The sequence below is a fragment of the Lutjanus erythropterus genome, chromosome 17 (genome assembly GCF_056507025.1).
Source record: "Lutjanus erythropterus isolate fLutEry1 chromosome 17, fLutEry1.hap2, whole genome shotgun sequence".
Lineage (NCBI taxonomy): Eukaryota > Metazoa > Chordata > Actinopteri > Lutjaniformes > Lutjanidae > Lutjanus > Lutjanus erythropterus.
This window is the reverse complement of record NC_139333.1, coordinates 25,519,441-25,530,119: the sequence shown is the minus strand read 5'-3', so window position 1 is coordinate 25,530,119 and position 10,679 is coordinate 25,519,441.

Genomic DNA, 10,679 nt, shown 5'->3' with positions numbered 1-10,679 from the left:
TTTATATGTAGATTTTGTTGCCTTTGACAGAGCTGGACTACCCGTCTCCCCCTGTTTCCAGTCTTCATGCTAAATGAGCCTACCTACCAGCTGGTGGCTGCTTCATATTTAGCACACAGATATGAGAGTGGTATTGATTTTCTCATCTAACTCTCTGATTTTTTTTAAAGGTGCCATTCACTGCCACTAGGGGTCACAGTCGAGCTCCAGCATCTCAGACCAAAACAAATGCATGCTTCATTCACTCAAAATTAGGGGAAAAAAGACACACACTCATCACAAAACTCAGATTAAACAACCAAACTAGGCAGTGTTGATCAAATATGGATCAAGACTCTGTTACTGCATTGCATCTGTCTCATCTAAAATGTTTTCACAAACATATTTTAGTGTACTGTTTAGTTGTAATATTCACCAGGCCGCCATGTTGAAAATGGACGTGGAGGACAGACAGTGATTCACACACACCAACATGCACCTGCAGCCAACCTGGATAAACAGGATAAAAACACACACAAGAGGGAGAGTGACTTCTTGTTGGCTGACATTTAGTGAGGCCAAATGTTGTACATTGCACCTTCGTGCATTTGTCCCATTTTCCAAAGAACTATTGCACATTTTAAATCTGGTGATGATGATGATGATTATCTATCGGATGCAGATCCAATTTCTTTTATTTAAAAAACAAATTTAGAGGATTGTAAAACCTTTGGCAGATGCATGCACTCTCTCATTGCTTTCTAGTAATCCTTGTAAAAACTGTCTCTGATGAATGTTTTGTTTGGATTAAAAATAGAATAAAAACAATAAGCCATGAATCAATAATGTAATAAAATTGTAGGAAAATAGCATCAGACTGGATCTGGAGTTCAAACCGAACCCTAAACCTTATAAGGTCTTGGTGAACTGGTAGGAGCTGAAACTGAGAGTGTGAGTGGAGTAGCAGCTAACTGGTTAATTGTGCATCCTGTTTTATCAGCAGGATCAGGGATGTTTGCTAAAATTAACATTACCAACTGCCTGCAGGGTTTCTGCAACTGTACAGGCTTTACTTAAAGCTAAAACAAACGTGCAGCTCTTCCATCTGGGCCAAACATACTGTATTAGTATGTTAGAGACAGATGGAAGTGCTGAGGAGGCTGTGGCTTCCCACATGTAATGTAGCTCACTCCAGATGGCTTTACGACAGCTTTTAAACGTTGCGCTGTGATAGTGCCAAGCCATAGCGTATACTTTGAGCCCTGTAAAGTAATGGCTTAATAGTTGTTTGTTTTAAAGACAGACAATCGACCCACAGACCATAAACAGGTGTTTACTTAAGAGGGCCGCTCCCCTCACCTGCCAGTCCACATTAAAGGGGATAATCCTCATTAAAGGAACACCAAACAGCAGAGGGGGAGACGCAGAAAGAGGAGCATGTGCACTGAATGGAGAGAATGCAGAGGGCGGCACTGCTGCGATTACCATTTCATTACATTATTCATCTGCTGAACAGGACACCTTCAAAGGTGGCCTTCAATACCACCAAACCTCACACATCAACTGACCCACAAATCAATCAACAATCAATGACATGCAGGAGTAAAGATGAGAAGTCTCTTGTTCTTCTCCATCGGACAGTGAAGACACTTTATTTGGGATGAAGAGCCAGCTTAAAAGAATTTGTATCAGAAAAGTTCCTTTGAAGTGGACATGAATTATTTTCATGACAGTTCAAAGCAGTTCAATACACCTGCAATGAACAGAGACCCTTCTGTTTGAAATGGTGATTGATTGAACAGGCAACCAAGTGTCATTTCAAGTGTCAGGAAGGTTTAATGTCCTAAGTGTTTCTTTACAATAGGGACCGGTACGAGTAATAGAATAATCAATTACTAATCAGACAGGTCCCCGATCAATCCTTTTTTCCCTTTAGTATCTATTATGGATGCAACAATTTATCAAATATCGCAAAATCACATTTAAAAATGTCTTGATACCAACATCCCTACTTTACATTATCCTGCTGTTTATCTCTACTTACCAAATAAAATCTGTCTCATTCCAACTTGTCACCATCTTTTCTTCACCTTGTGTCACTTTCATATTTCACAGAACCTCTCTGAATGTTAAATAAATAGCGCTGATCCATCACAGTGGCAATTACAAGGATTTTCTCACATTATTCCCAAGCCTCTAAAAATACAACAGTAAGGTAAGTAATAAAGGAGGTATGGACATGTGCACATGCGTAGATGTGTTTGTGGGTGTCCTGGAGCACATTCAAAGAATCCTCTAAAATCTGTCATGGGTGATAGAAAGATGACAGATGAGAGAAAGAGAACACAGATTTAGGTTTAATCTGTAGGCAGGGGGGGCAAAAATCTCCCAGCTGACTAAAAAAAAAAGAAAAAAAGAAAAAAAAAAAAGAGCCCTGGGAGTCAGATCAGGTCCTCTGTTCACTATCCCACAGAAAAAGGTAAAAAATGTTTGGATAAAACTATCTAAATCTATTTCAACAATAGGATTTGTCACAACTATTTGTCATAGTTAAAATAAGGATCACTTTAATTACCAAGGATAACGCATGAGACAACATGGAGAAAACCTGAGGTTTTACACAGAAAAAGTGCAAGAACAACATGTAGTAGAACAGAAACATTTGCTTGATTCAGTTTGCCATCAGAGGAGTAAAGAAACCACAAAATATTAGATATAATATTATAATGTAATAATTTATTAATTATTGCAGCTCAGATTATTTTAGACATTCTTTTAATTAAAGAACTAGTGTGTAGGATGTAGTGACATCTGGCAGTGAGCTCAGAGACTGCAAACACCTTGTCTCACTCTTCCCTTCCAGGCATGTAGGAGAACCAATAGTGGGCACAAAATTTGAGCAAAATGTGGAAAGGCTGTATCTTGAGCCAGTGTTTGGTTTGCCTGTTCTGGGCTACTGTAGAAACGTGGCGGTGCAACATGGCAGCCTCTGAAGAAGAGGACCAACACCCTTTGTAGATATAAATGTCTCATTATAAGGTAACAAAAACACAACAGTTCTTATTTTCAAGTGATTACACACTAATGAAAAAATACCTAAGAACAGTATATTCCATTTCTGCTGTACACACTGGACCTTTAAGATTTTTGGCCAGTTGGGGGCAGCTATAAAGCTGTAAACACAACTCACAACATATTTTCAGACACGGTGCCACATTAGCATTCATTTTTAGTTGTGTTTTTTGTCCTCCTGATAAATATTTACTCTTTTTTTAGTCATGTTTTGACCGTCCTAAGGGACGTGTCTAGCTTATAAGCTGATAAATGCTCCATCATGTTCATCATCAGCTGGTAGCAGACTCTGTCAGTCTGCCCAGACAGTTAGTGTGTATCACACAATAGTTTTTTTTAGAGCTTTTTCACTGAAAACAGCTGCCTGCAGCAGCTGGAAACAATGCTGATGAATAGTCATGTCATCCAATGATAATATAAAAGTTTTGCTTCCAGTTGCTTCAACGATGAAACAGTGAAAAAACAGTTTGATCAGATTTTAAAATAATCGTTGCAGGCAACCTTATGCAGACCTCATAACCACAACAAAATGAACAGTATGCATTTATAAATACGGCTGAATGAGGGTATTGCAATTGTGATATGATTTGTGATATTAGAGGGAATGATAATTTTTCACATCATTATTGAATTGATATCAAATACTGCAACTTCTGCAATTTAAAATTGCAATGGGTAAGCAATTTCCATAAAATGTTGATTGTTCAGCCGTGTTTATAAACTTTCAGTATTAGTTGGTGCAGTTGTGCATGTTGGAGCATGGACTTTACAGCTACACTGTGCAGTGGTTTGGAGGTTGAATTAAATAGGATGTGGCGCAGGAAATAAATTTAGATACCTATTGGGAAGGGCAGTGTAATAGAGAAGCAGAAATGAGGATAACTGAGGTACAGTGTTAGCCAGGCTTTCAGGCCCACGCACACAAAAGAATGTGAACACACACATGCAAATACACACATACAAACAGAGCCAGTGAGCTATTAAGGAACAGGGTGGCGGCCCACTTCTTCCCTGTCCAAACACATGCCACCCCACAGCACTCACTGTCGGTTTATTATTCTAATGTTCAGACGTGTGCCAAAGGTTCCAGACAAGTTAACAAACCCCATAACAGATCGTCGAACCAACACACCCTGAACAAAGGCCATTCAGAAAATAGGGAAGTGATGCAGTGTCAAGGGACATCATGCAAACTGACATGTTGACAATATTGTACACTGGATGTCTGAAAATTCATTTTAATTTCATAGCTGCTTGCTTGTACACAGTCATGGACAAGAATATACCGACAACAGCATGAATGTCTGTGAAAACAACTCATAGAGGAAACTGGAAGATCGTGTTCAGAAATTCTGAAACCATACAGCTGTTTATTTAAAAGGATAAAATGGGCAGAGGGTGGGAAGTGAATCCACGGGGAAAACTGGCATGTCTGCCTTGTTTGGACAGCGAGGAGATGGCCGACATGGAAAGCATCACATTCCATCTTAAACGGCATAAAATCACTTCTCTCTCAGACATCCTCATTTAGGATCGTCCAGGCCAAACCTCAAACATCCTCCCACGTTTTGAAAACCTTCAGAGAGAAAACTCCATCCCTTTCCACTGCTCCGTGAGTAGTGAGGGTCTGAGGATGAGGAGGAAACGAGGCAGGACCAAAAGTGCAGCTGTCAGTGAAGAGGTGGTGTTTTTTGGAACAAATGTTTAATAAGATGTCTAACATTTAAAAAAAAAAAAAAGCTGAGCATGAACTGAACCACAATGTGAAACATGCTGTACGGTTTAATGAGTTCAAAGCCATGTTTAAAAAAAGAAAACGCAGCATAACAGATTAGCTAAAACTGTGTGCAATTTAGCTGCATCTAACGGTGAGCTTGCAGACTGCAACTACTTTATAGCACTCTTTCCTTCCAAGTGGGTAGAAGAAACTACGGTGGCCATGAAAATCATGAAAAATGCAAAAAGCAGAAGTGCTGAGTGCAGATTTCCACTACATGACACACATTTCTATTGACTAAAATGAAGAAATCAGAAATGAAGTCAACAACAGGCAGCCTTGATTGTTCTGTTAAGTGAGGAGGGATGGATGAACTGTACATTGTTTGAATCTCTCGTCCTCTCTGAGTGCGCGGGCAGGACTGAGGGCTCTCTATGCTAATTGCTTCAGATCCACTTCCCTTCTGCCTGCGTAAGCCCTTATGCAACGCTGTGACGCAGCCGCTGCCCAACCGTGCATCCCACCACCCACGTAGCTTCTGATCCGCACCCTCATCCTTCCCTGCCACCTCTTCACCTCCTAGTCAGCCTGCCTCCCACCCCACAGTCAGCCTGTCTACTTAAAATACCTTCACTTCAGGGCTGTGCGTCTTGTGTGTTTGAGGTATCACGTCTTTATGCATATCAGTAGTGTGTTTAATAGAGAGTGCACTGGTGTGCCGTCCATCTCGTGGCCTCTCTGCAGGAGATAATCAGGCCAGAAATCACGGAGAGAGAAGAGGAGAAATGTATTTAAAAATATCCAAACAACCAACCTCAGGGAGGGGCCGTCCCACTTACACACTGTACCTCTAACTACAAGAAAACTAAAAGGGAAAAAGATGGAGACAGAACAGTTAAAGAAATTTCTGGAACACTCCTGGTGATCTGCAATCACACATGGTATTCAAGACTAATTTCCCAGCTCTGAACCTCAGAAACAACAAAGTACACAGGATGACGCATTAACTCGGGTCATGAGTTTCAAATTGAAATGAAAAAGCCACGTTTTGGTGTTTGATCATTTTTGAAAACCTGTCGAGAAAAAAACAAGAACAAAAAGAAAAGAGTAATATGACCTTGTTGGATGAATGAAAGGAGGGAATGAGGGTATTGTTAAGACGTCCCTAAAAAACAGGTCCAGACAGAAACACTACTAGATATGAGACAGGTTGTAAATAAGCAAGTTATGTAAAGTGATTTTGCACATAGCAAGTGCATCACTATTCAAATGCACTCCAGTATGTACATCAGAGAGTAATGCATCACTGCTGCTTAATTACTGATGGGAATTAAGGCCATTATCAATACGTCTAATCCTTTATCAATTCCCATTTTGGTTCCTGAACAATTTTCTTTGTAGATTAAAATAGGCCTGTGCATGTTTTCAGCATCAATGTGATTGATTTATTATCTGTAGCAAGCATGAAAGAGTTTTGCTGGTTGGGAGCAAATGTGAAAGTCAATTTGGCTGTGGCCTGAGAGCTTGGTGTCACAACAGTCTGTCTGTCACCACAACACAAAATGAACCACTGCCACAAAGCATGCATCCAATGTCACAATACAGAGTTTTTGTGAATCTGTACGGTGTCACAAAGCAAGTACAAAGAAGATTAAAAAAGACTTTGTACATGTACTGAAGGCCTTTACAACAAATATGTCTTGTCAAAGTTTAAGCAAGAATTTGGTCTGTAAATGATGATGAATATTTCCAGCCATTTTGAGTCATTATTTTATCATTTGCTTTTGTTTTCTCTTCCAAATACTGTAGGTTTGGCTAAATTGATGGCTTGTTTTTCTTCCCCCATCTGACTTCTTTTAGCAGTGTTGCAACATTCTCAGTAATTAACTTGATGACTTCAATGTTAACATAACTTACAGAAGTTAGGGCCAAAACCACAAAAATAAGACCCACGATGTGATAAACTGGACTTTGTGCAAATGGACAGGATACAGGAATGTTTTTTTGTTGTTTTAATTCCAGATAACTAACTAATAACAGATAACTCAGTCTAAACTTGTTGACCTGTTTTCTGTTTCAGTGTTTTCTCGTGTTTCTGTCCACTGTCTGTGGTCTATACCACAGTCCACAATCAAAAGGTGTGAGATGGATCACAGCAGGACAACAGGCAGCTGACACAGCTGAAGAGTATGTGAGTGGGAAAAAGAGTGGCTGCGAGAGAGGAGGGAAAGAGTGTGAGAGCAACAAGGGAACAAAAAAAAGAAGAGAGAAGTAGGAGTCAGAGAGGCTCCAGGCTTGCACTGTACATCAGCACATATGGGCCTCCCTGCAGCAGCTGTGAATGTCATGATCACACTAACTACCATTGCAATCACAGCTGCCTCTGGGAAAAGGGCATGTTGTTTTTCATGCGTTTTTAACACACGCAATCATCCACAAGTAACAACAGATGATGCAACACAGTACTTGCAAATGCCATGTAAAATATTCTCCTGACAACTTATTTTTCGGTGTAAGCTCAGACTCGGGATCAAGGCCAAACACAACAAATTGTGCCCACATTCTCTGACTAACCCTGACGTCTGAGCCCATGCAATCCGACCAGTTACACTGTGTTTCTCTTTGTAGCAATCAGAGAAATATTTTATCATTCTGAGGGCTGTACTCACAGCACAGCAATGCTTTGAGCTGAATGCTAACACTGTAATGACTGTGAGAGCATGCTGATGTTTAGCAGGTGAAATATTTTACAGTGCTCCCTGTCTTAGTTTGGCCTGTTAGCATGCTAACATCTTAGAATTATTGTTGAATCGTGCCCAGTGAATATCTAATAGTTGTCTACCACCGCCTCGATCGAAGCAGATTAACTGACTGAGGCAGCAGTAGACCAGCATCTCTCATATTCTGCAAAGTAAAGTGACAGATTCTGCCAATGGAGTCTGGTTGGTTTGGAAAGAGTCATATTTAGCTTATATAACAGTGATTTAATAATCTGAATTATCCCTTTAAAGTCAGTCCAGCTAATAGTTTTTCAGTCTCGGCCAGAAAGGTAGACCAACCAACTGACCGACTGACCAAGTCACACAGCTGAGCTGCTCAGTAGAGTTCCTACCAGAACTGATGCAGTTCGAGTAATTCTGTGACTTCCGTTTCAGGTTAGCCTGGATAAGAAGGGTTTTCCCCTCCAAGGACACTTTCTCCCGCAGTCGCTAATTGATGTCGATGACGGTGACTTTACTCTGAAAGCAGCAAAGTCCAGCCATTCTGGCATCTTATCTGGGCTGTTTACAAAACTGTAAATCTAATCAGCGGGGCAGCAGTTCCTTGGGACTCATTCTCAAAGTGGCTGCAGGAAATGATGCAGCAACGAGATTTTAAAAATTAATGTGGTTATGGTAGTGATTGAATAAAGAGACACAAGAGAGGTCCAATCTATTTCTCCGCACAGCATATTAGAAATTTACAGGCAGGAGGTTACTTTTATTATTTCACTGTCATCAGTATTCAGGAGATGAAGATTGTGCCGTTTGTGGAATAAAAGACAGCACTGGACTGTCATTTCCATTTTCCATCATGTTCAGATATAAAACAATAGTGAGTTTTCTAGATGCGGTGAGTGATCTCTGGATTTTTAAAGAGTCAAATTTAGCCAGGGCAGGAGAAGTGGATGAGACTGCAATGTGATGCACTGAGTAATGCTGCATGAACTGACTGTTATTCTGCAAAAACTGATTAATAAAATGAAGCTGATATTAGTATTAATGTAATAATGAATCACACTTTGATTGTCAAGTTTCTAAGGACTGCTGTTGGTGTTGTTGTAGAGTGATAAACAGTATAATTTGTGATTATTATCTACATTTAGGCTGATGTTTAACTGAGAAAAGTAGCAAATCATTACACTTAGGAAGTTGGAACCAGCAAATGTTTGACATTTTAGCTTAACTCTTTTAATCAACCAAGCGATGAACTTACTAATCACTGCAGCTTTAAATTATTTCACTGCTGAACAGGCAGAGAAAGTTTCAAGAAACTTCAATTCAAACTCAAACAAGTTTCAGGTGAGTTCTCTAAAAAGAGTTAACTTTAGGCAAAAGGTTTAGAAGAAGGACGAGACTGTGACTGGCATTAGGAAGTTAAAAGTTTTAAAATATGTATGGCGGTTGTTTGGGTTCCGCGGTCCATTTGCATTGAAATGGGACCATTAGTCAAAAGGCTGGGAAAGGAGGTGACAAAATATGGCAATTTGGGAGGTAAAATATGTCTACAGATTAATGGCCGCTGTGCTCTGCACCTGAAAATTGGGACGGAGCAAAAATCACATGAGGTTTCAGCAGAGAGAACTAATTGGGAGCCCTGTGTGTGTGTGTGTGTCAGATATCTGTTGCTAAATCCTCGCAAATACTTTCTAACCTCAATATTCTTCAAATATTCATACTCAGATGTCACCTGCCTGGTCAGGACAGGAGGGAAAAGGAGTTCTGACCCATTCTCTGGGTCGGGAATCATGGGTCTCTGAAACCTCAGCCCCTTTCTCCGAGTGCCCTCAGACAGATGTGCAGTCCAGCTGTGCACAGCTGTTAAAGAATACCCATCCAACCTGAGGAGGAAATAAGGTCAGAAGACCTCCATCTGTAAAGGAGCGCAGCAATGTCTTCAAATGTCTTGTTTTGTCAAAACAACAGTCTAAAAGCCAAATATATTCAGTTTATTAGAATTTATTTAAATTTATTATAATTACAGTTCAATGTTGATGTGTTTTTTCTTCAGTTGCAGGCAAGTGGGTCAGAAATCTACTTGCCTAAAGTAAATTTTTACTTGCCCCATGCAACCTCTATACATTATGAAAAAAAAAAATGTCCATCCCAGTTTCAAATTTAAAGATGTCTTTAAAAGTCTTGTTTTCTCAGTCCAAAATCCAAAGAGCTTCAGTTGATAAATGATAATACTTAAAAGATTAAACTGTATTTTAATTCTTTTTTTAATCACTTGCCCAGTCAGACAAGTGAGTTGCTACATTCACTAGCCCGATGTGGCATTTTACTTGCCCTGAGCAAGTGGGCAATCCTTATTGTTAAAGCCTGCATTAACACTGGAGAAACTGGAACGTGAATATTTGCTATTTTTGATTTAAAATTAAGCTACCTAAAACTATCAACAGATCATAAAAATAGCTGTTGATTAACTCAATCATGTAATTCATGTATATAGATTTAAAGAATTGTATGGACTGTCTGATCACTAGTGTTGCCACAGAGCAATGTTTCCATGAGTGTTTCATTCTTTTCTGTTTTGTTTGTCTCACGCTCAACTGCCACAGCACTGAGTGCAAGTAAGCCCAATGCAAATGTCAGCCATAAAACAAAACACAGGTTATATGACATCCCTTCATTTCAAGCTATTCCACTGACTGACAGCTGGTGGTGGTGACGTGCCAAGAACTGAAGCAATGCATTAAACAGATTTAAATGTTTTTATTCTGTGGTCTGAACGGCTGCATTAAAATGAACTGTGTTAGAGTGAAAAAGAGAAGCAACATGATTCAGGATTTCTCTATTGATACCACCTTTTTATGTGGCTAGAAAGTGTGGTTTAGAAGCAAAGACAGGATGAACAAAGTATAATTTTAATGATTTAAGATCATGATTTAAAGTCGGCAGGTAAATTATATGTCATATTTTTGTTGACAAGGTAAGAAGAACATGAATTGCCCCCATGTTATTTGCACATGTGCACCATATGTTTACAATAATTGACTTCTGTGCCTGACAACTTAATCAGATCAGATCTGAAACCTCCACGGGCTCAAAGAAACATTTGAAACTAGATGAAAATCTCTTTGGACCCTGCTCTAAAGGAAGATAGGGAGGACTGACATTGAAGGCCAACTGCACTCACTGTGTTTTGTCAA